Below are 26416 nucleotides of genomic sequence, written 5' to 3' on the forward strand. Positions count from 1 at the left end.
TTTTCACTTTGCTCTGCAACCAAAAAAATATAAACAGCTTTTCAAATATGTCATGTCCTTTGCTGTGAAGAAACTGAACATTAGCTTCTTTTGTTTTAGACATGAAAATAAAACTTTAATCGAAAGTTACTCTTATTTTCTGATATATCTCTTCTGGAAAATAAGACTTCTGTATGGTAAGTGTTTTGGTGCAATATGAAATAAATCCCTTGATATTATGTCTAAAGGATAGACACAAGGGTATATTAAATGAATGTGCTTTATAAGGTATTCTATTCTAAGGGATCTCCGGGACCTTCAAAGCTATTCTTAGTAAGGCACTGAAACCTATGTATATTCACATCTTGTAAAACTATCGCGAGCAGCACCTCCAAGTAAACTTAGAAAACAAATTGGATCACTTTATAATGACTTATAATGATTTCGTATTTCTACCCACACATTCAAGCAGCTGAGAAGGGACTTCATTTCTTTGTTAACTCGATTGTAAATGAAACAATAAATCACATGCTAAGATAAAAGTATTAATGTAATACAAAAAGTATGCAGAGTGCTTAGTGTACAACATCTAGAATTATTAGACATATTTAGCCTTTGGCAGGGTACATTCTGTGACATGCATTCACAGTCCAATGGCTAAGATATGACTCAAGCGCTAATCCTGAATGCAGAACTACCTTCCTGTCACCTTATCTAAACTTGATTGTCTTTAGGAACATGACCATTCAAGGGAATCCATCAGTTCTGCTTGGTTTTCCATGTGAGCTTCCTTTTTACATAATATCCTGTTTTTGTCCCAACATTTTTGTGTGTGAGTCCACTATGCATTAGTGGCTTCCTTGGGGAACCGCAGGATGTTTTTTAAAGGTACACTCGAAACATATGCATTTTAATGCAAATAATAGCAGGAGACGTGTTAGCAAGGTGATCACATGTCCCAGATTGCCTGGGACAGTCCTGCAATGGCTTGTATATTCCCGTGGCACTTTACACTGAAAGTTATTGAGCGCATGGGTGTAATTCATTTTCAGACAGACCTAAAGTGGTTGAGAAGCTGACAAATAAGTTTTCGCCAGTCCCAAGCATAACTCTGATGCAATACACTCGTCAAAGCAAGTGTCTCTGGATGGCAGTTAGGAAATGTGGTTGCAATATGCGGTCACCATATCAATACATCCCCAGGCATGTGGCATACTATACTTACTGCCAGTCAGCTACACTGCCGGCTTGGTAAACATTGTGGGAAGGGGGTTTGTTCAAACCCCCATTTGCATGCACAGAAAGCACTCTGACTGATTTCAATGGGACCACTTTCATGCTACTGATTGGCTGCTTCAAGCACCTGCAAGTCCTTCATTTTTTTTTCTTCTTACTTTAATATGCACTGCTCTTTAATGTTGCTGTCAGTAAACTGTCCATTTAATAAACAGTGATTCCAGGTCTGTAAGATCTCTAAAAAGACCACACGCTTGCTAAAACCCCAGAAAAATACTATCAAGGACTATTTCCAATAAAAATATATTTCTGCTATAGATTTTCTTTAATCAATTTTCACTTGCATTCCTCTAGCACTTTCCTAAAGTGGTTTGATTGGAGGGTAAATGTCTTATGCACAATCTTATCTGTAGTCATACAATTGATTTATTTAATGACGTGTTTCCTGAAAAATCTCATCTCAATCTGGCATTTGGGAATGAAAATAAAAAGACAGTGTTACTCCTCAATAAATTTTAGGCGACCAAATCCGGAATTGAGGGGTTTATTCAGTAAAGTGTGGCGTTTACAGGAGAGTTGTTTCAACTCATTACATTGCCTTATGCAAAACCTTGTAAGTCTATCCTCGGCCAGGGACACTGGTTTCCACCACCACAATTTGTGGCATCCGTCCACTCTGCCTGCTTTTTCCAGAGGCGGACTGGACTGCCCACCGCTGGAGGCGCAGGGCCTGTTGGGGAGATCAAGGATCTTCCTCTAACCAGCCCAAAATAAAGGAAACACAAGGTCTGTTTCTATAGACCTCCATTTCACTGGTCCCTCTCGAATGCATGCCAGCGATTGATGCTGAGTGCCAGTATCCTATCTCATCGCTCAACACTGAAGCTGCATGCACCACAGCACCACAAAGGAGCACTGAAGCAGAGGTCTGTAGGAACATTATAAACTCTTGAATCCATATATGTTCACTTTGAGACAGGAAAGAAATACAAAAACATTTTAGTATTGATATATTTTTGTTGCAATGTCAAATATCTCTTTTGTAAAGTTATGCTGCCCTTGGTTTTAACAACATTATACGCATGGTGAATAGTCAAATCCTAGACACTGGAAATAGTTTTCTCAAAACATCTTAAGTTCAGATAGGAAGAGTCACCATAATATCTATCTGTCAGAGCGATAATGGTTCTTTCATCATCTCCACTTCTTGTTTAAGTACAGAGATGTCAGCTGTCAACAGCCTGGAAGGGATGAACAAGACGGTCATTGTGACCTACAACCTTTATGTGTTACACAGATTAAAAGAAAATTAAAGGGTTGGAGAATAATGTGCATCTCATTTTACCCTGCAAGGTTAGTCCTTTCAATACCTTTTTTTAATTGCTAATACCTTTTTTTTTTCCAAGTTAGATGGTTTAACATCAATGTGAAAATGAGGTTAAATATATCATAATGGTTAGGGAATGAGATGATTCAGTCATTGTTTGATATTTACTTTGCTTCCTTTTTTTCTGTGTAGTAGGCATAAGAGAAGAAAAATGTTTTGGAGATCTAACTGAGTCTGCCTAAATAAACAATTATATGAATGGAAAATAAATAAAGAGAAAAAATAAAGAGGGGAAAAACAAAGTAGTGGGGTCTTGTAGGGCATCCATACAAGTGAATAGATGTTCTTTCAACACATATTCTTGTGTGCAGGGATATATATATATATATATATATATATATACATTTATATATCACACATTTGATATTACTTAGTTATCTGTATGTTTTAATGGCTCTTTAAAGTGCAGAGTTTTTAAGCCAGAACAGTGTTTCCTTAAGAAGTCTGAAAAGTGAGCACCCATTTCCACCGTTTACAGAAACTGCCAGCAAGCATTAATCTTTCTCATCTCTGACATCTTTCTTTCGGTTGCAAGTCCATTGTATACTATGATTCATATGTCCTACAACAGTGTATGATTTTCCATGGGGTTTCAGTTCATTTTGAAGCAGTAGCCGGCAATGTGAGCCATCCTAGTTGTTACCAAACTGTAGCTACTATGACTTAAGCCATCCATTGAATACATACTGCAAGAGTGAAGCCAATTGCTGAACCTAGGACGCTCGCTGCGTATTCCATGTATAATGAAGTTAGTGAGTTGAAGCTACAAACTCTTCCCGAGTATGCTGTAACTAAAACTAATGGCTCTTTGTATTTGGAAACTGAGGTTGATCAGTATGTAGGTCTCTCTTTGAAAGCATGAAATAATAAAGCAAGTATCTTGCATAGTATAGAACATGAGAAAATGTATTGTGTAAATGTTTTAGTAACTTGCAGGTCTGTTCAGTGGCCGTTTAGCTGATTTAGACAGCCCCTCATTACACAACAAATGTTGTATTATTTCTAATACCGAAACTACTACTTCTCTGTTACAGTGCCAATCCTAGCTGCATTTAAAATCAGTTCTCGCAAGATTTTTTTATGCACAAAGCTGGTTATTTTGTAATTTCAGGTCAGCCTGGAACCACAAGAGAATGGTGTGAGATGTTTTCAAAAGTAAATCCCCATGTAATTTCATTTCAGGTCAAGGAGGATAGAAGGGCATATTGGTGTTTTACTTCTATATTTGTAAAAATGAATTAAAACTAATTGAGCTGCTACAAAATGACTTCCAGGGCCATTAAGGTACTGAAGAAAAAAATCCTTCTGCCAGTTTCTTGAGGAGAGCGTTTAAAAAAAAAAATTCAAACGTGCAGGTGGAGACTGAAGTGACATGCATGTTTGCATGTAGTAAAAATTATGTACACGTTATGTAACCTCAACATAAGGCCTGTTTGAGCGGACAAAATACACTCTATATTACTGAGTCTGTTAGAGAAGTTGTGCCTGAAAACCATGGGTCTCTTATGCAAAGAGTTACATGTATAGTAAAAGATGCTCTTTATTATGGTCCTTTTGATGTAGATGTTTTCAACAACAGAAAGAATAGCAATTAAAAAGCGACTGGATTCAAATGGAATGTGGATGGTAGCTGGAACTGTCCTGGAGACAACTCACTCCACTCTTACAGGCGAAACATAATGGCATTGGGGATTTGAAAAAGTCAGACAGAAGTTGTTACATTTTATAGGCCTAACATAGAAAGAAAATATAGGTTTTCGGGACTTAAGAGGACTCTTCAGATGGAGAACTGAAGAAAAGATCTTTGAAGTCCCCAAAATATATTTTACTTATCCTTTTCTAAGATGAAAACATCACCTTCCACTAGGGACCCCATCTCTCTTGGACCAATAGAGCTTATATACATTTTCTTTGGAAAATATCTACAAACACACAATTAATGGAGCCAGGAATTTTATTCTAAATTACAGAAGGGGGTGGAGACCATCAAGTATAGAATTAAACTTATAGAGGTGGAAATGGTCACATTTACAAAAAACGGCAATGATTGGAGGTAATATAGCCCTTTTGTATATAGTGAAATAAATGTCCATAGATATGTCTGTAGTCATTTATAAAAGTTGAAAGGTGTAGGTAATACAAACAAATTGAATGTTAGCTCACACACACTGATTTTGTGCATGACAGACGTTTTTTTAGAAACTATAAAATGCTGACTTATTTCAAGGCCTGATTTTTATAATCAGATGTATGAAAATAATTCTGCTATCATACTAATCAACTCTCTAATGAGCTTGTCTGAATATGTATGAGCTTATTATAAATTCTAGGGCAGTTTTTGTTTTCCCCACCATTTTATACTAGTTTATGTTAAACTAGGTTTGTATATTGATGATCGATTCATATGTATGGAATTTCATGCGCAGAAAGAAAAATAGAACAACAGATTTATCTTAACTAGGCCAAGATGTGAATACTAACTATATAATACAAGTTGCTTTTCTTTGATTTGCAACATGAATAATAATCATAGTTGGGCTAGATGGCAGGACATCATTGTGTTTTCATTTCTCTCTGTTTTACTTATGCAGAAGACCTCCATATTGTTTAAGCACTAAAGATGCATCTGGAACAGTTATCCCATCTGCTTGAGTAGACCCTCAAAAAGAACAAAAGATGCAATAAAAAATATATCGTTACTCATACCAAATTCTCTTGAATAGATACTCAACCCTGCAGTATAACGGTGTGTTTGTGGGTATATATATATATATATATATATATATATATATATATATATATCACTTTGTATATACTTTGTATTTGCTATGATATCAAGACTGTCAGTAATTTTTTTGGTACCCTGGCCAAAATGCTGTTCTTGGGCCCTATAGATATACCCAATGCACTGGGGCGCACAATACATGCCCAAGTGATAAATGAAAGCCTGTTTTTTATGGTAACTGACACCAACTTCGTTTATTGTTGAGAAATAAAATTGTATTTAGGCCCATTTTAGTTATTTATAACTTAATGCAATTAAATATTTCCATTTGCTGTGACCATCTCAAACAGGTTATATATTAACTTGTGAATTTACAAAGCACAATAATAATAATAAGGCAAATATACTGCCCTCACTCATCTGAATTTGAACACACAAAATGAGCATTCCACATCCAGGAAGCACTCCCTGGTCACATGAATCTTTGGAACAAGCCAATTAAGGTAGGGGAAGGTTAGTTACATCTCAACATAAGGGGTTAGTCAGGCTATTAAATGATCATCAGTGGGGAATAGGTTGCTGTGGACGGGCCCATGAGGATACTTGGGCAGTGGATAGCTGCCCACTTTGCCCTGTGGTAAGGGCGGCTCAGTGTGATGGGCTGCCAATTTTGAGCCACCAGTATATGCGGAAAACATTTATAAATAAATCTAGTGGTCCAGACAACCTGTCTCAATTCAGATTGATTGGCTCAGTACATACTTATTTATATACCCACCCACCAAAAGTATATCTGTACTGAGGGGAAGGGCACAGATGCAAGCTATGTACATGGCTGCAGTTTACCTCCTTTTCCTATGATGTCCCTAGACATGTGCATTCGTTGTCTGAAAACAAATGGACCAAAAACAATATGAATTTGTTTAGGTTCGTTATTCGGATAATGAATTCCGTTTCCTGCCCATGTCTCACTGCTCAGCTTCATGTCTAGCACCCTCTTCATGTCTTGTTCTTCATCATCTTGGTTTTCTCTCTTCTGTTTTCCATCTTCTTTCTTCATCCACATCTCAGCCACTCCCACCTCCCACTCCAACGGGAGCACAGTCATTTTGCGGAAGTTCACTGGAGGTTTTGGGGACACTCTCAACCTCGATCCTTCAATCGAAGCTCCACCAAGTTCACCGGTAGATCATGTCCATGTAGAAGCAGACGAAGAAAGAAGAAGGAAAAAAGAAGAAGGAAGAACAAGAAAATGCTGGAGAAGTAGCAGAGCTGCGAGACATGGAAGCAAAATTAGTTGACGGAGAAGTTAGGGAGACATTGAGAGAGATCATAAGAGAGAGTGAATGAGAGTGTGAGAGAACGTAAATGAGAGTGTGGTAGTGAATGAGCCCACAAAATTCGAATATGAATTCAGAGGCTTTTCAAACCTTTAGCCAATGAGTCCTAAATAAATGCTCATAAGAGATCACAAAAATCCAGTGGCTGAATACAATACAATACATAATACAATATATTGCATTGTCTTAAAATGCACAAGTAAAGCTTGTTTCATAAACAATTTCCAGTAGGACATACAAGCTAATTTTAGACATACTGGCCTATGGATTCTGCAATGCACACAGGCAGTCCTGCTCAATCAACTGACTTTTATCTCTATGACTGCAGGTCACATTATCTCATGAATGAACTGCTATGTAGGTCAGTCTGAATCTTCTTCTAATTGAATGCACATTTTAGCCATGGCATTCATGCTCTAAATATCAGGATCCCAGATAATTGGTAGAGAGAATGTTTAACACAAGAAGGACAAGGCAATTTTAAGTACTGATTTAAAAACACCACACCTGTTACTTTTACTTAATTTTGTAAATGATACTTGTAAAAATGTATACGGATTCTTATTAAGATGTATGTGAGCTATCATTCCCCTAATATTTTGTTAATTAATACACCAATATCTGACCTATTATTATGGGTCTAGGGAAGGGTTAATTTGAGTCTCTAACAGTTCTGTGATGATCTATTTAATTTGACAAAATAAGCAATATATTCATATCAGTCTAGACATTCAAACATAGACATCCAAATAAAATAGCCTAATAAACAATATTAAAATTCACTGCTATGAAAGCAGCGTAACCACACTTAATATCTATATTGTGGTTTAGCTATTGTCATATTTCTGTCTTATTTTGGTTTACATATTTTTCAAATATATCTATACATTTTTTACAAATATTGATGTTAATTCACATAAGAAATAAATTAAACTAATTTGTTGTAGGTGACATTAAGGTATATATACCTCTGATAATCAGAACTAGCCACTCGCATATGGTCCTTGGAGACCAATTAAATAATCAGTGCTAGTGTTTATTATGATTGTCTCTGGAAATTGTTTAGTACTGCAGATTATCTAGATACTTACAGCTAAATAGTGATACATAAAAGGAAAGAAGAGCAAACTGGTAGCTCTAAGTTTACAATAATTTCCTTTTAGCCCCGGGAGATCTGTCATGACCTGTACTTCCACAGTGTTGTCATTAGAGGAACCCTGAAGCTAGCCAGAAGGCCCATATGTATATCGAACTAGTCCTTCTCCAGCTTGTCCAAGCGATTGATATGAAGATGATATAAACAGGCAAAAGGCTGCAGACTCTAGCCAGTGCAAGAAGCACCAGATGTTTCCAGGCAGTTCTAAGCTTAATTTGAGCCAAGTAGTAACACAATATGACACAAAGCATTTAAACTAGTGCGAAGCATTTGGAAAGTCAGAAAAAACTATTAACTCTGAACAATCGATATATATATCGTAGTTGGTGATGGTTTTTTATAAATTATTTGCAGTATACTATATATTATAAATTATGTATTTGGCCTGAATACAAATCAGTTTATATTAACGATTACATAAAATCTAAAAAACACATAACCACACTATATTGCAGATCCTGCACATTCAGCTGACAAATATAAATTGTCATTTGCTTTCCCATCTTCCAAAATCTAGGCCACAGAACAGGATGTCGCTCTTAAGATGCTAATGAAATAAATTCCTTGAACGCCATAACATTCCTCATACTTAACACTGAGATTATTGTTTGGATGAAAACAAATAGATTATGTAGTTTTACAGAGAAAAACATTTTAAAAGAGTTTGTTAATCTGGAGATACCTGTAACGTGGCAAGCCTTTATCAAGAGAGTTATGTTAAGCTATATTATTTACTTACAAAAAAGATGATAAGAGGCCTCACCCTTTGCCAATATGTTGCACAGCTTTAGACAATGCATCTCACTTTGTTGGCTGTGTTTCATTGGAAGCTTACTATAGTAAAATGGTTTGTGTGACTGGGGGGAACAACATTCGGGCCCTAATTAATGTTATGTAACATTTTAGGATAAAGTTAAGGTTTCATTTCATTCTAATAATAAATAAAGAACGCACTGCTGCAAGCAAAGCTGCACTGGTCCAATGCATATCTCATAAAACCACCAACACAAGAGAGGTTTAAACTTAAATAAACAGTCTAGTGCCCAAAATTATATTTCAAATGCATATTGGAGTCCATTTTTGTGCAGCTTCCGAGGCATTTAACCTCCTGGAGATTGGTTCACGTATTGTTTAGTTATTGGAGTTAGAAAATCATACTTCTTCCCTGTCTGTCTCTACTGCAACTAAGAAACATAAGTGTGTGAACTTCTTGCACATGCAGTAGCAAATGGAATATATATTACCAAAACACCCATGTTCAAATAGCATATGTATTACTGGCTGCTGCTTTTTCCATAGATTTCAATGGGAGCTTAGCTTACTGAGCGTGTGCAAGGAGCATATTAAAGTATTCTCTCTTTTTTTCAGTAACTTTAGCTGGGGGAGGAGTCAAGTGAGTCTATGTTTCTAATTTAATAACTAAGTTAATAACATGCTAATAATACATTATTCTGGACTATATTTATGCAAGCATACCAAAGTCTTGAGCTTTCAAAAACATTTCATGAAACTGATGGTTTACTTTGGAGTTCAGACATTCATTTTGAATATTTGGATATTCAACATAATCGCAGAAAAGCGATTATGTGGCAAAAAATTTCCTTCTGATTTCAGGCATATGACATGTTCAAAAAATGTTTCTATAAACATGTATTAACTGTGATAGAAACTAGCAAATCATATTTAATCCTGAGGTTTTTTAATCATTGAGGTGATAAAATGATAAAATACAGCGTGTGTTGTGTTTCAAATCTAGTATAGTAATAGTTGAAAAAATGAGTCCAGATACAGTTACCTTGCTAAGTGTTTTGTGAACTAAGCTAATCTTAATATGTTATTATGGAACACCCTACTTGTCAGCCACAAGGCTTGTAACATGAGTTCTGGGGAATTTGAGGTCAATGAACAGCCTCAGGTAATCAACCTTCTCTAGCTATGACTTGCTTAACGCGTTACCTATGATTGAAAGTTCACCTTGTATATTAAAATATAACCTTTTTTGAATACTTCACAGCCAGAAATTTGACCAATGGTTCATTTGAAAATGATTTCAAAGAAATCAGGGAAGACCAGCATGTTTTACTAATATGTCAAAATAATTGTCTCGTACGCTTGCTCAATCTGGTAATGGTAACATGTAATATAATGCAATATAATGCAATTATATTTCTATTAGACCAGTATAAAATGGTAAACTGATTAAATTAAGTATTTATTAGTCTCTTCTGCAGATTTGTTATCATTACAGTTCTCTGTCCTAACTTTTTGCATTCTAATCTCCTTTTTTTTATATACTGTAAATATATATATAGATGTCTAATCAGATTATATCAGCTTTCTGCCCTTTCCATAAACAAGCTGTAACATGCCTCACATACCACAACAAAGCAATCACACCTCCAATGTATACGCGATATAGGGGGAAAGCTAATAAATTTCAGTGTAATATTAGACATGCCAGCTTTTACTGCTTTAATCTTACATTTCCTGGTATAGCTATTCAAAATTTGCTTCATTCTTAAGCCTCTTTCTAAAGCTTATCAAAGAGGAATAGAGAACCAGCCCCGGAAAAAGGTTCTGTATTCCCTCTTTCTGTTCTTTTCATTTGAGCCGTACTTTGTCCAGCAACCAACTAAGAGGGGCAGGACAAAGTACAGAAATAGAGAAACATGATTGTCACAATGGCATTGCATCTTCATTCTGCCCCATGAGAATGCATATAGTGACACAATGCGTTATACAAAGAACTCTCAAATCCTTGAAATGGATACACTGCAAGCCAGAGGCACATAATAAATACCTGGAATTTCTGTCCTTATGGAGGTGATCTAGCAGGATGGAGATGTGCAGGTCACGTAGAGACATCCATTGAAAAAAGAAGAGATTGCTACTTTTCAAACACAGGAGTTATCCAGTGCGAAACTCTGGAGTGTCATCTTTCATTTTGGTATTAGAATGCATCCCAGATGTGGGATATGAGGAAAATCTTTATAACAGGATATGGCATATAAACTATTAGCCAACAAATCACAACCCTATGCTGCCTAACAGCCACATAACCTCTGTATAGGCCTTCATCGCTTCAAAGGATTTCATGGAAGAAAATGCTGTTCCGTAAATACGGAAGGGAGCGAATATACTGTTTTTCCTGACATATATACAGTCAAATATAACCATATATTTCTGATTGTCAAGACTAATCTCCTTTTGTTTGGTTATTGCACAGTTTATTAAAAAGCGATGCACAAGTGACCTATAAAGCACTAAAGCTTACACGGAATTATTATTTCATTTACAAATTTTATGTTGTACGTCCATAAAGGATAGATATTCCTTTTGGATTTGTTCCTAATCAAACTGAATACTTCCAAGGCTTGTCTGCCCAGGATTCTCTCCAAGAGCTCCAAAGCCAGAGATTAGTATTATATCAGGCTACCAACCCATAGCTCTTCAGCTGTTGTTAAACTTCATCTGCCCTGATTTATGGCCAACATGTTACAGGCTGCAGTCCCCAGCTTTACATCATTTTATTGGCCCATCTCTTTTACATTCCAAAAGACATTGGATGCTAACAATGTGTATATAGGACAGCCTGTCTTTGTTTTTATGAGGCTCAGGAATCAAAATATATAGCATATACCATTCCCCTTTAGTTCACCTTACAGGTAAATTAGACAAGGCCCAGTCCAATAAAAATAATGTATACTACATTATAACTTGTATGCTGTTCTGCTCCTTCTCTCTCGTCTCTGTCTCTTATTTTTATTCTCTCACCTTAGCAGAGAAGACAAGAATATGAGAGAAAACTCAACAATGCATTAAATGAGGTTTCATACACTGATACAATAGTCCATTTAATTAGACCAGTTATAGTTTTACAAATAAGAAGACATAGTAACTTGCTATGAAATTCCTGGCTTCTCTGCAACATAAACCTGGATGGCTTACTCACAGTCTTTAGGACATTCACATCTGATGCTATCTAACAAGTGGGAGGATCAGTGTCATCTAAAGTTGTTGTTTTTTAGAAAATAGCAACAAAAATATCATATACTAAGTATGGAAAACAATAGGTTAGATGATGAATCCTATTTATCTAGCTACATAATTTGCTGTTCCCTCTATTTCATATTTTTTCAAAGTCTGACAACGCATCCAGCTGCATGGAAAAATGTGTCTTGGCTTAAGGGGATGAGAACTCACTATATTTTTTGTCTAATGATCACAGTTATTCTGACAACTCTTTGGAAGTTAAGAATATACTTCCCTGTTTTTTTTTCTGTTGCATTAGTTTCCAAGAAGCATTTTTCCTTACTGACATAACAAACTAAATTCTCAATTGTCCTTGCTGAATTAAAAACACATTTGCTGGAATGTTAATCATTATGCTAGGGGCTAACTCTGCATTTTTATATTTTGCCAGGGAGATAGCTTGTAAACAAGGGCCGGGACGCTGGCTAAATTGAAAGCCTAATTCAGCAATACTTGCAGGCTGTGGCCAGGTGGTTATCCTTTACCTGACATGTCTATATAGTGACCATACCTGGGAATTTCCCAAAGCTGACTGCCTGAAGATCTCCTGCCCCTGCTCCTTATAGGGCATGACTGGGGAGGGCTCCCTGAGCATAGGGTCAGAGATAGCCCTAGTTATCAGAAGGTGGTGGAAAGTTGGTGAAAAGTAGACAGAAGCGTACAGAACCTGGGTTGGTTGACAGATTTTAGATGTTTACACAAGCCTAGTGGAATCAGTACTAACCCTTGTGACTGAGATTTGGTTGTGACTCAATGATTGAGGAGGCTGCTCATTTTCTATATATTTTGGGGATGGGAAGATTATTCACTTTCTGTGTCTCTGCAAAGTAAGCTACACTCAGGCTATATCACGTGCCAAACTATGTTTGTTTTCAAAAAATTCCTTTCCATCTCTTGATCCAAGTTTAGCTTAAGTAAATATTAGCTAATTTAAGGTGATAAGTATTACCTCATAATAATTATTAACTACACCCACCCTAATACCCTAATATTAGAATTGCCACACAAATAATATCACATTATATAGGGACTTTGGGAGTTTTGCATAAAGAAAACCCTCAGGTTTAGAAAAATGTTTTATCACTACAGCAACCTCATAGCTAACAAGACATCTTCAGGACCACATATGGTGATATAAGTATAAAGGTGCAATCATGGACGACCATAATTTGGTACATTATTACTATACTATCAGTACTATATGTTACCATTCTATATATATATATATACAGTTTCTAAGTTACAATACAATTCATTTAAGTGTAGTCATTTTATTGACTACCTGGTAGCTAATATCCTCTTATATTGTGGTAACATTTTCACTCAAAAAGCATTTATCTTATGATGTTATTCTGCATTAATCGGTTTTTAATGGGATGCAGCATTATAGTTTGCATAAATGAAAGTGCATTTTACTTATTTGAGCCATTAAGGCCATTAAAAGGCATTATAAAGTAGTCTGCACACAAAGTTTAATAGCAAGGAAGCCATATGCAGACAAAACAGTAAATGGCCGATTCCTGTAACTAAAGAAGTGTTTTATTATTGTGCATGACTAGTGCCAGACCATGGAAACAATTGCTTAAATAATATGATAAGAAAATTCCACACTCTAGATCCTTAATGCAGGTTGAGGGCATCAACTATCATTATTTATTTACATCTATTGAAGACCAAAGTGTTTTGGTTTTTTTTTCGCTATGTGGAAGGGACTGCAATAAATAAATAAAATGTATTTATTTTTTTAATTAGGAGACTTTATCAATAGTGTGTCATCTCGTGTAACTGAAACAGACATTCTTCTTTTGAAATCCATTGCACACAGTTATCTGTCACTTCGACTTGAAGCATAGAGATTTTCTAGATATTACAATGCAGCAGGGTAAACTGATGAAAGGAATGTTGAATTTTATTGGTAAAAAGGAATGTATACATATTTTGAGTTTGTAAAGTTAAAAACCAAAAATGAATTCACTTAGGACATTGACATAATCAGGATTGTTTAATTTTAAAAAAGTACACTTGGGAGGTATGTCATAAACTCTTACTTCTAATTTACAGATTATTTTCAGACACCTTCCTAGCCATAGAATACGGCATTAAACAACAAACCACTTCTTTGCCCCAAAACACTTTGTATCAAAGTTTAGTATTGTTCAGCTGCTCCTTGCTATTCAACTTTGTGTGCAGACTACTTTATAATGCCTTTTAATGGCCTTAATGGCTTAAAAGTAAATCTGGCTTAAAAATAAATCTGCAGATAGTTTTTTTCTAAGGAAAGAAGCAAGCAATAAAATAACATTAAATAGTATGAAATGTAAACTATACTAAGATGTATAAGTACAGTATATCATAAATTATAACTCAAGGTTATCAAGTTATGCTATAATGTAAAACATCAGTCTCTAACAGTACAATTTTGAATAAAAAAGAAAAAAGAAATATATTCCATTAGTGTACACAGAGCATTAATTCAGTGTCCTGGTTGGATAACTATGTATAGAGTTCAATGGCTGAGTTTGTTTGAGTTTTCATTGTGCAAAGAAAGCTTTCTAATCATTATTTGACTTTTCTCACTGTCTAAGGTGAAACAGATTTTGTATCCTCTATTGATGACTTAGTAAACTTAAGTAAACAGACAAATGTAGAAGCGCAAAACCTTCAACATATAGTTACAGTAAATGTGACAATGCATAATATTAGAATAATTAGTTTAATGCCAGTCCTAGTAATTTTGTCTTCAACATATACAAACGTATTTAGAAATTACAATGTAAAACTAAATTTATTACCAAAGAAGATGGGGCTGCTGAACCAGGTAAACTGAGTGGTATATACTGGTTTTTGGAAATTCACAAATGACTGACTAATCTGAGAATGAAACCTCCACAGGTTCAGCATTCCAGGATGCCGAGGACACAAGTTATAAGAACTTACACTAGATAGTGTGTGGAAAATAATTATAGTATTTTTAAATACCACATTTTGGAGCAGTAGCCAAGCCATTATCACATGCTGGTTGCAGGGCTGGCTTTAGGGTTCCTATGCGATCTAGGTGTAGAACATCCTCTACGACCTCAGTACCCTAGATGGTCCCATGAGTTGCCTTGATGGTAGATAGGGTAGGGTGTTTCTATAAAATACCTTTTCAAAGTCTCTGGAAAGGCAGATGATGCAAGCACAATTCATGATATTTGTAGCGCTATTTGAGATAATACATCAGCTGGCACACCAATTTAATTTTATGTGTCTTACTGTAAGATTCTGTGTCATTTATAGTGTACTGATTACCAATGAGTCCAATGATTCAGAGTCCAAAGTTTTACCATAAAATTGTGTAACTTCATGGTAAAGTAAAACATAGATCTGGCTTATCTGAGATGACCAGATATAGGCTATTTGTTGTATGTAACACTGGATTACTGAGGACAATAGAAGATAAAATTTACCAGCAGCTGAATCTCTAAATGTTGCCTGACCATGATATAAAAAAGACAGAATAAGCAGAATAAGAATTTTAGCATTAGTATGCAAGAATGTGTCTTTAATGAAGTTACCAAGATAAAAGATTTCAAATCTAGCCATTATTAAAACAACAAAAGTGGTGATCACTGGCTGTAAAATTCCTCATTCCTTAATTAAACAGCTCATTAATGCATTTGGAAAAGACAGCGGTCATGACCAGTCTGTAAACTGTTGACTTGTAATGGTCTGTGCACAGATTTAATGGCGTTCATTTCAAACACGAACTTCCCTAAAGTAATTCATGGTTAATTGCATCAAGCTATATATATAGTCCTGATCTCTCTATGAAATCAACAGGGACACACACTATAGCCAAAAACTGAACAACCTTGGATGAAGAGTACCAAGAACCACATGCCTATGAGTTAGAGATAACGCTCGAGATACGTTGGACTATGCAGTTTACCTAGACTTAGCATGTTTGGACTGTACAATAAATGGTATTCAAGAAGGAGGACTCCTAGAATTGTTTTGGACCCTGAGTGACTTGGTTCTGACTGAGGTTTTTTCAGTTTTTGTCTATGTTTTTCCGGTTGGGGACACCATGACAACTAAGCCATTGACACTAACCAGCTGGGTTATTTAATTTATTACATTCGGGTCTGCTCCATTGTTTTCACACACAGTAGTATAGAAGTAAACTTCAAAGGGCCCTGCTGTCATATACAACACTTATGCACTATTAAAAATTGATGAATTGAACATCACAGACTCTTTTTTTCCCCACCATAACACAGCAAACTAAAATATTGAAGGCAAAGGATTGTGTAAAAATAATGTAGAAATAATGCCTGAAAAACAGCTGAATTAGTATAAATGAATATTCTCATTGCAACACCCCCTTGTAAATATTGCTTATTTATTCAAAACAAAAAATAATTACTAAATGGCATGAGTCTGTTTTTTTATACTTTTTTTTACTTTCTCTGTGATCGCTGAAGCAACTGAGTTTGGCTTGTAAACGAATCTAATGTGTTAAGGGTCTGATTTAACTGAGGATAAACAAGCCTGGTCTCCTATATACACATTGGAAAGCCCAAGCTGAAACAAATAAGTTTTGTTTTATTTTAGTATTTGAACCTTTGGACGCCAGCAGGTGTTTACTCAAAACTGGACGATTCCAAACCTTGTGTTGATTATTTTGCATTTGTTTTGCTGAAGATCCATACAACTACTCAGCACTGCATGTTTATCCCATGATAAACCACAATCAGGAAGCATCATTATTAGTGATTTTGAGGCTGTCACTGCATGTTCTTAACATAAGCATTTAGGAACAAGAAGGCCCTTAGTTGGCTTGGCATTATATTACATGGTCTATTAAGAGTCACATGCGTGTGGCTGAAACTACATAAAAAAACCAACTGAAGTCTATTTCAGGTTTCCACCTTCGTGATAATGTGAACAAGCCACTTGCGATGAAAAATGTACAGGCACACGCATTTAGATCATAAAGCAGTCACCTTAACATTTTGTTTATGAGTTAATGACAGAATCCTATTGCATCGCGCAACGATGTAGCTATAACACTGGAATTCATCACAATTATGCCAGTGGCTGTGGAAATGAGATAGCAATTCCAAACACATCTGCTTCCTCTGCTTTTTGTTTTCTCTTTTGAAAATGTGACTATTAAACTCTAAAATGTATGGAAATAAAGATTTAGACCATAGATAAACACTAGTTGGTCAGTATTGAATGTCTGCTATTTACTCCGTAAAAACAAAGCCATTTTGAATGCCCCTATGACCTTTATTGAAAGTCTTCTAAATCGACCTATTACTTCTTATACCGGTATTTGTTGTTCTTTAGTCAAAATTGCTTTTATTAGGTAAACAAAGAAAAAGATGTAACATTACATAAGCTTTCATGACCTCATAGGTCAATTTTTGAAATTTTATATAACTTTACTTTTTCAATGTTGGCCCAACTTCAACTAAAGACTTCATTTTTTCATTTGCTAATGTGAATATATCCATTTTTTATCATGCTGATAAAACGCCATACCTAATAAGTGTAACCCTTAAATTATTGTATGTCCGGCTCTCTTCAGAAGAAGCATTATCATAATAACTTACAACTTCAGAGGTCTATAGATATGTATGAAAAGGCTTCGCTGCCATTTAGACCAAATATTAAGTCATATGAGAAAACTTGCAAATGTAGAACATATGATTAGAGAGTAGAAAGTGACAATTTATGAATTTACTCTTTTTTTAACACATAAAAGGCTACTCAAGACTAAAAGCTCAAACAGATACCCCTATCATACTAACCCTTTAGAATACTGCCTGCTATGCTTAATATTTTGGAGTCTGATACCCATAGTTTTGTGTATCTTAAAATCTGCTTGGCCCCCATTATGGTTTTTATAAAAATACAAAAAAACTCAAAAATGTATTAGTGATCCATATTAGAATGGGTTGAGGGTTTGAACAAACACGCCATAACAGCTTTATTAATTTTAAAAAAAGCATTGCATTCTGCTATTGGTTGTAAGCATTTGTAAAGTGATAGCAAGATATGCATTTCATAATAAGTCGTGTTATTATTTTACAGGCATGTTGCTGAGTTTCTGGCACAGAAAAATATACATTTATTGCAAGCAACTGAATTCCATTGTGTATGTTTTTTTTTCAACAAACGACTATTTGTACTCACTTAAAAATGTAATTATAGATAGTACTTGTATGACCGGCAAGAAAACAATCTGCTCATGGGGCAGAACAATATTCAAACCAACTGTACAATTTTTTTAGAAGTTTTTGTCCTGGTATAAAAAAGGCATCAAAGCAACAAGATAACATTCAATATGCAATACCAGAGGAGTTCAGCTAAACTGCCAATGAATGGTCAGAATGATTAACTGTGTAAAAGGGGGTAAAAAAGGCTGTGATAGTATGCTATATAATACCAATGTATTATCATAACTGAACTTCCTATCTTTCTAACAACAATGTTAATAATTATATGTCAATATAGGTAGCAATACGTTTTCTGTACAAAAAGATGCAATTGTAATAACGGTTTTAATTGCAGTGCTATAAAATAAGTTAATCCATTGTCTTTTTATTATTTTAAAATAAAAAGCAAAAATATGAAAGCTATATGTGTTTCCATAGCAGCAGTGACAACGTCAGCCCCTACCCTTCTTCATGCCCGCTAGAGATTATTTCACAAGCTGTGCATAGTGAATACATGCAACCATTGTGTAAAGGTTGAACTGTAATGGAGAGAGTGACGTGTGGGTGATGCTACAGTAGGAAGCATTTAAACATGTATTATCTAATTTTTGATGTGGCATATAGTATATATATATATATATATATATATATACACACAATGTTTACACAAAACAAATGTTTATATTATATTTCACATATTTATATATATATATATATATATATGTGTGTGTGTGGGGGGAATATAAACATTGGTTTTGTGTAAACATTGTGTTATTGTACATCTGGGAATTATTAATTTTACATGAGACATATCCTTATTTTGCTGTTGGATTCCCTATAAATTCTAAGTATTATTAAGTATATAATATCTTGGATTGATTTTTGTGACATGTTTGGAGGCATATGTGGTATATTTAGTGAAGCCTGAAATTGCAAGTGAGTTTGTGTTTCTACTCACTGACTTCACTATGCAACCCGAAGGGCTAGCTTTGGTTTCATGGATGTCTAAGTTCGCTTAGTATACTGTAAAGGTCTATAAGAGACATTTCTTGAGCATTGTCTTAATAATAGAACTGTACATTATGTAGGACTGAGTCCATTTTACAGGAGCTCACTGGATTTGCATCTTCATATTGCATAGTGATGTCAGTAGGTTAAAGCCAAAAACGCACTTAACTTTTAAGCACAGTTTTAAAATACCATGGCCAAGTAACCTAGTAATGGCACAATTACTAGGCTAGTCAATAGTGGCCACTGCTGCCGCAAAGTATACAACAAAAATGAATAAGGAATTATAGATAGAAAGGTACACATAAGGACTAATCAGCATATGCTTTTAAAACAAACTTGGAAAGAGAATAAATATAATTCTACAGTAGAATGTATATATTGAAGTTTTCCTTATAATAAATATTAGCTACACAAGGCTAGAAAGTCTTATTCACAATAACACAATTTCAAGTCCATTGCAATTTACAGATCCAGATAATTTGAAGACTATAAAATTATTATATTATATAAGCGAGCACTGCCTATGGGTTTAGATACTTTGAGGATGTATTTATTTAGATACATAATCATATTTCTGTATAAAAATATTCTCTATACAGTCTCTCTGTAGTGATATAATGATGCATAAAATGTATACATAATACAAAAAAAAACCTGCCTAATAAAACTATGTACGAACATCTTGCTTTAAAGACATATGTCCATAACCATTGAAATGAAATACCAGTCTAGCTCCCATCAACTACTATAAATACCTGGAAATGCGCTTGACCCATACCTGACATTTGGTTTCTGGACTGATTCACTGACATCTAAATTATACACCAGGCTGTAAACACTTTATAGAAGCAGACCTTCTATAAAGTGCAGAGGGTTAACTGTGGGGAAATAGTGGTTATATTTAAAGAAGAAAGTAGCAAAACATATACAATCAGCAGAAGCATTCTGTAGATTGCTATGGTGATTGCATACATTTTACCAACTCTGTGCTAGAACCATTCTTTATAAATAACCCCATAATGTTAGAATGTGGACTCCAAACTCACCTTTGCAGATGAACCTTTGTTCTACATATTCAATATGGTAGCAGATCATTCGCAAACAATTCTACATCATATCACACTGAATTATGAAGTAATGAAATATCTAGATGAAGAATGTTTATATATGGCTTATATATTGAGAAACATTATTAACCTTAGAGTGGCAACAATCACATCAAGCTTTTGTTGTCAGATGCATATATTATGTTAATCTAGCACTCAATAACACTGTAAACCTGTTTTATGACAGATACATTACAGGGGGATGTATGACTTTTACTAGAATGGTTATGTGTGGCCAACTTGGAATGCTGGTACAGGTAGTTTCAATGCTATGAGTATTTAGATATAACAGAAGGTAACATTTGCTATTGTAAAGAGAGTCTTGGATTGTTCAGCTCCTCTGAAGGTGTGCTGTGGTATCTGGCACCAAGGCGTTAGCAGCAGGTCCTTTAAATCCTGTAAGTTGTGAGGTGGGGCCTCCAAGGATGCATCCTGGTCCCATGTGTCCTCCAGGTAAGCTACGCACTCGGCCATCCACACGATGTAAAAGAAAACATGATTTATCAAACCAGGCCACCTTCTTCCATTGCTCCGTGGTCCAGTTCTTGCTCACGTGCCCATCATAGGCACTTTCGGCAGGGGTCCACATGGGCACCCTGACTGGTCTGCGGCTGGGCAGCCCCGTGCGCAACAAACTACGATGTGCAACAAACTACGATGCGCTTTTTCAGCAATTTGAGAGACAGTAGATTGTCTGTTGGATTTGACCACACAACACAGGCTTCACCCCCTATGTGCATCAATGAGCCTTGGCCGCCCATAACCCTGTTCAACGCTCCTCCTTCCTTGGACCGCTTTTGGTAGGTACTGACCACTGCAGACCGGGAACACCCCACACAAGCTGCTTTTTTGAAAATGCTATGACCCAGTCGTCTAGCCAACACAATTTTTCCCTTGTCAATGTCACTTAGATCCTTACGTGCCCATTTTTCCTGCTTCTACAACTATACATCAACTTTGAGGGCAAAATGTTCACTTGCTGCCTAATATATCCCACCCATTGACAGGTGCCATAATAACAAAATGATTAGTGTTATTCACTTCATCTGTGGTCATAACGTTGTGTATATATATATATATATATATCAAAGAAGGAGAGCACAAGAAGTTTTTTTTCCAAAGAGATACTCTTTTTTAGATTAGCATATTAGTGGTACATTAACTCTGTTTATGACACATATGGCATTATTAAGCGATGTTCACTCCCCCCTCCCAGTACTGCACTTTCACTATATGGTTTAAATCTCTGCAGCAGAGGTTAAATCAGGATTACGGGAAACGTATGTCTGTGTGAGAGCCAATACATGTGGGAGTCATATGCTCCTGCTTTAAATTGTGCAGCCAAATAAATCAGTTTGTACCACACATTATCTTTTGTATTCTCTTTAACACAAATAATATAAGTGATGGTGGGGGGAAAAGTGTGATAGAAAATCCCTCCACTAAAAATTGAGAAAAAGAAGAGGCATTATTAAACACTCATCTACATCCATCCACTACAAGCCAGACGACTTGCTTTTCCACAGAATTCTTGTAGTGTTAATACCACTGCAAGGCTAGGCGTATGCAAACAAGGTTAACAATGATCACCTTTTTGCCTCTATATCCACTTTATACATGGATCCCTTTAGGGCAAATGTCTGCTGTACCAAAGCATGAAGACTGATGAACTAATAAGACTCCTGAGGCAGAGGCAAGCTTTTTTAATATAAGGGAGCCAGATATGTATTTTAGCCAATGGAGACACTATAGCAATATTCTAACGTATATAAAAGCATGTGGTAATACATGGGTATAGAAGTGTAACACTGAAAATTGCACCATGTTGGACTGGTACCGGGAACTTTTGTTTGCACTTGCATCATCCTTCTACTCTAACACTCAGTCCTATCTTTCTAGTGAAATCGATCTCTGGCCTGGTATAGATTGGTGGTAGCAAAGATGATTGCACCAACTTCCCAGGACACCCAGGCAATCATCTAATGTATATTAAGAATTAGCAGACCACCCATCACTTTAGATGGCCAATGTGACAGCACCATAAAAATAATTTTAGGTAAACCAATATCCTTTTTTATAGGTATATTTGTAAAAAAGTCATGTACCACAAGAATAAAATGTATTATTTCCCCAAACCTTTCCTGCCTATAGTACTATTGTGGGGCACTGTTATACACTCATATAAATGAAGCAGGACAAAGGTATTTGTGTCTCAAAAATGGCCACTCTAAAAATGAGGCATCAATATAATATATTGAATATATAACCATTGACGTACAGTATGAAGCTTACCAGACATGTATATATATATAAAACATATATCTGCATATGCCCTACAATGATTTTACATAGGGAAACTTGTTTTTGTATTTAAAATAACTTCACTTCATTCATAAAAACAGGTTTTAATTCTGTGTGATAATATTCTAATGGCTATACATAGGCAGGCCCTTATTCTACATTATGTATTCTAGCCTGTCCTTGGCTGAAATTTTTTTTCTACTTACTTCTAGGACCATAACCTGTCATTAAAGTTTTCCCTAACCCTCAACTATAAAATAATGAATGACTTTGAAGAATAAGTCCTATGTATGAATTTCAATACATCTTTGCAAATATCTACTCCTGTACCAAGGAGAAACTCTTTCATTATATGCCTGTAGATAAATTAGAGCCTGGGCGAGGATATTCCTCTCATCTTAAACCACCTTTAGAAATTGTCTTTCATTTTAATGTCAAAGAGAAATCTCTCTCTTTCATAACTGCAAGAGCCAGCAAATTTGAATGTAAAGGAATTCTTGCAGAACCCTTCAAACTTACATTAATAAGACATGCAAGTTCTTTTTAAAGGGGTCTCATCACGCTTAGAGACATTTACTGAAGATGACTGGGTCTCCTGTTCTGGCACATATGTTTCCTGCCCTGTTCTAGTGTTTTGTTGAATAAAACCTTGGCTGTACTATAGATATGGTTGGTTGTGTATCTGATTCATTCATAAGCCGAGGATCATTGGTTCTGTCCATCTTGTCTACAGTCTCTAAACAATGGTTTACTGGAAAATGTTAAACTTTTAGTTATTACAACTGTAAATCCCCAAAGATAAAATCCTTAAAATGGAAGCTGGTACCACTTTTCTTTGAGACTAAAGCAGAAGCACCTTCTCATTCTTTGGCATTAATGTAAAATAAACCAAAACACTAATGATCATGCAACTGACAAACTGAAATATTACATTTATACAGGGTTATGTGAAACAGTTCATGCTGGGATCCACAGACTGAAAATGCATACTAAAAAAAGGTATGTTTCTGTTAAAAAATAAATTTTTTTAACTTAATGTTTATCATTGTGGCCTTGAACTTACACCTTGAATGTTAGTTAAACAATAATTTAAACTGGCTAAATTCATGCAAAAATATATACTTTATCTAAAAAAAAGCATAGATATCAACCAGATATCTAACCCAATCTCAACTCTATCATAAACAGAACTATTAATGTGGAAGACTCCAGCATTCTGTAAAAGGCATAAAATGACATTGTGCCATGAGTAAGTGCGTACTGTACGGGATTCCTTGTGATGTTCCCATACATTACCAGTAAACTTCTAAAAGGTTTACATCATTAAACTATAGACCAAAGAAAAGTCTAAAGATTTTTTTATTAACAGCAAATTATATATGTAAAAGAATGTTGTGGAGGACATTGAAAAAGAGTGTGGAAATGTGATTGCACTAATTTGCTAAATTGCTTAAGTTCCTAAGAGCCAATGACCCCCCAAAAAAAGAAATGAATTGAAGGATCAGGAAATGATGGGCTGTTGAGAGTCTAGAGGAAATCGTCCAATGTAAAGAGACTGCTGTTTAACACTACATTTAGTTAATCACTACATTCTATATGTATAAAAAGCATCAGGGGTTGAGTTGTACTGTGGGTTTGGTAATGTTACTCATCAGTAAAAGTCTATGTAATAAAATGCAAGGCCTTTTTAATTGATTTTGTCACAGTTTATTTAATAAACCACGAAAACAGTTGGGTTATGGTAAATATGTCTTCAGATTTATTGACTGCCAACTGATTAAAAAGGCCAATCTACCTCAGAAGGAACTCACCAGAATTGGCCATCTACATTGGGCATGTAAAACGGAATGACTTAATCTCACCTCAAGTGACCTGCAAGCTCACTTTTTAATTAAAACCCCAGGGTGAAACGTTAGTACAACCTCAGTAACAATGTCAGAGTAAGGTTTTTTTGGATAAAAATAATTTACAAGTCGCTATACCACGTATTACTTTACTGCCTTCCAGCAGGATTTCTATTTAAAGAATGCTGCTACACCAGGTATCTCTGTACTTATCTTTATGACTATATTGTCAATCAAACCAATTGTAATAAAAAAAAGTAAGCATCAAGTCCCCTGCCTCTGAAAACCCTTTTAAACACCAACCTTTTGTATATAGGAAAAGTCACTCATATTCTTTGTATAAGGTTACATGCAGTGACATAACTATATTTTCAAAATTGCATGCATTATTCTTTGGCAAACTGGAAAAGCAAATTTTAATTGAAAAAAGTTCCTGTTGTGATTTGGCATGATAAATCCTCGAGAGAGTGGGTGCATAAAAAGACTACATAAAACTACAAAAAAGAAACACTAAAAGCTATTTTAAAATATTACAAATAAATATATAGCCTTGTCTTATTGTTATTTCCTTGGCACAGGCATGTTATGTGATGATTTTAAATCAATTGTTCCCAATTCAAATATACAGAGTCACGCATTGTTAGGATACATTTTTATAGATGATAAATATGATGTGTGCTTACCTGTCAAGGTGTATAAAGTCATATAAACTACTTTCATGAAAATGGCAGTGATCAATAGTTAGATATAAAGAGCCAACACATTCTGCAGTCCTATACCATTTATTGGGGTTCACAAACAAGTGAATCCACATGAAACTTTACAATAAATAAAAGTTGAAGTTATCAAAGTCCTATTTACATTTTTCATTATAAGTTAAATAAAAATATATATTTTTTAAGTCTTCAGTTTATTACTTTTTTTTTGGAAAGAAAGGTTCTTTTGGCAGCTTTCTGATAGAAGTAGCTTTCAGGTAAAATCTCTGAAATAGTATAATCTGCTTCTATTTCGGTATATCGATTAAGCAGACACTTGAAAAAATGTTAATATCCCAAACACACAAATCTATGTTTTTCCTTTGCATTTAATGATATATCAAATAGGACCTTGAAAAGAACCAGCAGCATATTGCAATGTACTTCAGTTCTGACATTCAAGATATGGCAGTTCACCTATGTCAATGTGAATCTCAAACCTTTGGCAGCTTGTGTGAGTGCTGGCGGTGAACAAATAGAATGTCAACTTGGAGGCTTTGCCAAGATTTAGAAGGAATAGCAAAGCTATGTATAACACTGCATAATCTATTGCGGGAAGTAGAATCCAAAGAAAATCTCAGCATAGCAACATGTTTGCATGTACGCAACAATGTAGTTTTTGTCTTTAGGTTTCTTTGATTTTTCTGCAGAAAAGAATATGGTAGCCAAGCTAATGCGGACGACAGCCTGGCTTGGCATATGGAACTGGGTGCAGCTGCAGAAATGGACACCATGAGTTTTGTCAGCCTGAAGGGTGTTCATGCTTACTGCTGATTTCAGCATATTTCCCAGTGCCTGACCAAAAGCATAGCATGCCTATGAACATATGAATTTAAATGGGACAATTATTTCATAGAATATGGGACAGGTTTATCAAGCAATCAATAGTAATTTTGGTGCTGTGTTAAAGATTGGATATTAAAATTAGTATTTACTCAGTTTTATGAATTAAAAATAATATGTAATTGAATATAGCTACATAGTGGCACATAGCAAACACCTGAAATGTGCAGAAGCTCATAGATGTTAAATGATCATAATGATGCTTTTGAAAAAGCAAGAAAGTTAAATCTTTTTATTAGTTTTATAGTCAAAGTGTACCTTCCAATCCAAACATGATTTTAGAGGACAAGACTGAGCCATGCATTGCACTACACAGCGTGATGGCAAAGTATTTTCATTATCTTTTGTGTCTGTTATTGTGCTACAATATATTAACAACCATATATATATATGATGGCAGTGTAAAAAAAATCTCTACCTCTTAAAGCTGTAACTTTGGGTCCATTCTTACATCATAACCTGATTTTTGGTAAATATGGCAAAGTTTCAATT

The 26416-nt window shown here is 35.2% G+C and overlaps 1 protein-coding gene and 1 long non-coding RNA gene across 17 annotated transcripts in view; both read right to left on the reverse strand.

The window, feature by feature from the left end:
• Window positions 1-26416, reverse strand: part of CELF2 (CUGBP Elav-like family member 2) — a 231510-nt gene that overhangs the window by 174642 nt on the left and 30452 nt on the right. The gene's annotated exons all lie outside the window — the stretch shown is intronic.
• On the reverse strand, window positions 11948-12642 carry LOC128492627 (uncharacterized). The gene is made up of 2 exons (XR_008354116.1): window positions 12556-12642; window positions 11948-12522 (listed from the first exon to the last, which is right to left on the reverse strand). It is a non-coding gene; the product is annotated as an uncharacterized LOC128492627 (long non-coding RNA).

Source organism: Spea bombifrons, chromosome 4, assembly GCF_027358695.1.
Source record: "Spea bombifrons isolate aSpeBom1 chromosome 4, aSpeBom1.2.pri, whole genome shotgun sequence".
NCBI lineage: Eukaryota > Metazoa > Chordata > Amphibia > Anura > Pelobatidae > Spea > Spea bombifrons.